This window comes from Asparagus officinalis, chromosome 4 (genome assembly GCF_001876935.1).
Source record: "Asparagus officinalis chromosome 4, Aspof.V1, whole genome shotgun sequence".
NCBI lineage: Eukaryota > Viridiplantae > Streptophyta > Magnoliopsida > Asparagales > Asparagaceae > Asparagus > Asparagus officinalis.
This window is the reverse complement of record NC_033797.1, coordinates 37,128,450-37,132,278: the sequence shown is the minus strand read 5'-3', so window position 1 is coordinate 37,132,278 and position 3,829 is coordinate 37,128,450.

Here is a 3,829-nt window from a genome sequence, read left to right as displayed (position 1 = left end):
CGACGTCATCATCAAAGAAGTGAGCGAGGAACAGGTTCTCCAGGTCATCCCAGCTGTTGATGCTTGTAGGCTTGAGACGACGGTACCAATCGAAGGCGGGCCCACGAAGGGGGCCAACGAATGACCGGACCATCAATGCCTCATTGCCAGAGATCATACCCAAGTGAGACTTAAAGTAGATCAGATGCTGAGTGGGCGAGCCCTTCCTGTTCGAACGGCGTAAAGTTGATAAGGTTGAACTTCACCAGATACGTGATCGAATCCCACTTTCTTGGGTAAGGACACGGAATACCAATCTTCTGCACCTCTTGCGTAGACATCAGAGCGTTGATTTTGCTCTCGAGATCTTTCATCTTCTCATCCTCATCTATATCATGCTTTGGATGATTTCTGAGAGGAACAACGCGGCCACCCCTGGTATTATCATCTTTGGTGGTACCACCCCCAACGTCGTTATCTTTAGTAGGGCCACCCCTAGCGTTTTGGTCAATGAGAGGGTTATCAGCATTAAGACGTTCATCCACATCTAAATCGCTACCTGCTTGGCTGATATTGTTGTAATAACTAGATTCACCGATCTGATTCGACAGGGCTCGGATCTGTTGGTCGTTCATTTGTCTCATCTCCTGCATAGCCGTTTCTAATTCGATTTTGAATGCTTGCTTCTGCTTGGCTAGAGCATCCTCAACCATTTTGGCTACTTACTCGGTGTTAATCATAAACACTTCATGGGATTATCCTTGGCTAGATACTGTTTTGACAGAGGCGACTGTAGAGTTAGCATCTGATGCTTCATCATCCGAGGATAATCCCCTCTGCATTATCTGATAATCTCTTTGTCTAATGGTTCCTGATCACAGCCGGGTTAGACGATACGATATGAGCGGGTTAGAACTAGAAGGTCGAGTCGACTTTCCCTTATCGACCATATTAACCGTGACTTCTGGAAGTTCGGTTGATTGTTTCTTATGGAAATGCCTTGGCTTGGACTTAGCCGTTCTGTTGGAGATTATCTCGAATACCGAGACCCTCTGTGGAGTGGTCTTGGGACAGCTACATGTTGATAATACTATCCTAATAAGTCTAGTACATGGATAATGACAATCCATCTCCCGGGTACTTCTTTTTCGAGACTTGTTCGTACCCCTAACCCGAGAGTACAACTCGTCGGTCTGATGATCGGAGCAACACATTGTGTGTTGGCACAAATCCCTAGGTGTAACGTCATCATCAAACGAATATGTTTCCTTCTGGGGACCTAACACTCTATCAGTGTGTTCGAGAGTCACACGTTTAGATCTACGCTCTCGTGAGAGCGGGAACTCAATGGGCTCCTGGATTTCAACACGCAATCCCATGCGATCGGTTACCGGGATTTTCCCACCATGCGGTCTCTTTCACTACTTAGGAGGACGATTACGACCCCCAGCCTGATAAACTGCTTGGGATTCATTCAACGGGCCTGAGCATTCTTTAATCGGGGCTTTGCTCGACCCACGTGTGAAGGACCGAGATGGTCCGTGATCTTCTTCTTAAATCAGGACAAATCCACGCTGTCGCGGGGCTCCACCAGAGGTGCAGGATCAATTAAAGTAAGGACGGAACTCGATAGGACAGGTACAGAATATCTCCTATCTTGACCCTGGAGCGGGTCGTGTTAGACCCTAGAGGGGGGTGATTAGGGTCTTATGCTAATCTAATCCGATTTTATGCCAATTAAAACTAATTAATAAATTATACTTACAAGATAGATATACAATATGTTATGAGCAAGAATATGCAATATAAACAAAGAGATGTATCCTATATGGTGAAATATATGCAAGGATATATAAACTAACACAAGGGTGAAATAATCAAACTACAAATATCCTATATGGTGAAATATATGCAAGGATATATAAACTAACACAAGGGTGAAATAATCAAACTACAAATGTGATAGGGCAAAATATACAAGAGTAATAGGCAATTGGCGATATAGGATGAATGCATAAGCAAATACGCCAATGACAAACTCAAACACACTCAAATAATCACGAAGTTCGGACCTTCCGTCCTACGTCTCCGCTCCCCACTCCCGGGGAGAAATCCACTATCACAACCGGGTTTTCTACGCTCACCCGAATAACATTTACACCTCACAATGTCGGTTTTCAGTGCTCACCGATCAACGTAACACTCACACTCATAATGTAGGTTTTTAACGCTCACCGATCAACGTTCACTCCTCACACTCGGTTTTCTAGCTCACCGAAAACTTTACAAATCAACGTTCACTCCTCACACTCGGTTTTCTAGCTCACCGAAAACTTTACAATCTCACAATGTAACAAACAATAAATTTGTTCTCTACAATAGATGAGAACACAATGAAAGCTCACACTCAATTGTTACAAACTCTCACAACCCTAATTATACTATATATGAAAATACAATAAGCTCAAGTAGGTGTGTGTAAACAACGAGTGAAATGAAATCTAACTCAAATAGCAAACTAGCAATAATAAGAATATGAAAATCAATAATAAAATTGCTAGAGAAAGGAGTTAGAAAACTTCTCTATAAACACAAAGAGAGGACGAGAAGATATTAAAGATGAACTCCTCAACAAAAGATGCAAGCTCCTCTTTGTAAAAGCAAACCCCAAAAAACAACTAAACAAACTGTAAAACCCTCTTAAACTTGTTTAAAACTTTCTCCTTGGTTGATGATAGAAGAGGGGTTAAGGGGTTTATATAGAAAGAGAAACCAACAGCCAAAATCCTAAACAAAACAACAAAAATCCTAGAAAATTAGGAATACGATTTTGTACCAAAAATAGCTGTTGGGCTATTGACGGTCGACCGTGAAATTCTCGCGGTCGACCGCGAGGCACTTTTGAATCTCAGAAAATTTCCAAAGAGTTCGACAGTCGACCGTGGCGGTCGACCATGGGAATCTTCAGCTTGACGGTCGACCGTGGCGATCGACCGCGAAAGTTTCTATTGCATCCTGAGGGAAAAGCAAGGGCGCGGTCGACCGTGGCGGTCGACCGTGAACTGATATATGAAATTTTCAGGTTTGAAAACAGTTTACTGATTTTAAAACACTGTTTAAAAATATCAAATAAATTCTAAAAATTATAAAACTTTGGAAAATAATTGTAGACATGATAATACATATACTACAAAAACTGGTTTTCTAAAAGGACTTTCCAAATGAGAAATATCATTATTTTGTAAAATAGTCCAAAACGTGAAAATGTAAACATGTGAATTTTGACATTTTGGCTAAACCATATTTTGAAACTTTACAAAATAATTTTATAGACTTGAAGAAAGATGTAAACTATTGTTATAAAGTCTATAAACAATGAATATAGTATTTTATCAAAATACACATATAATGCAAAACCAAAACGTGTCAAACTATATTAAATTGTTTATAGACTTCATATTAAAACTTGAAAACTATCAAACTAAAACATATATGTATATATATAACTATATATATACAAAACCAAAACGTGTATTTGTGTATATGATTGAGCTTAAAGTACTAACACACATAATATAAACTCCTAAACTGAATGTTACCCAAGCTTGATCTTGATCTTCAATAGCTTGACTTGGTAATCTTACGGATGAAGCTTGAACTTGGATCTTCAACTTGAATTGTACAAAGCTTCACCTACTATTCCGCCAACCTCCATTTGATATGATCGTTATGACGTAATCCATCCAATCTCCAACTCGTTGTTTGCCTAGAATAAATACGAAAACACAAATACTAGACAAACAACATTAGAAGTAAATTGTTTGTTAAACATCATCAAAATAAGAAGGCC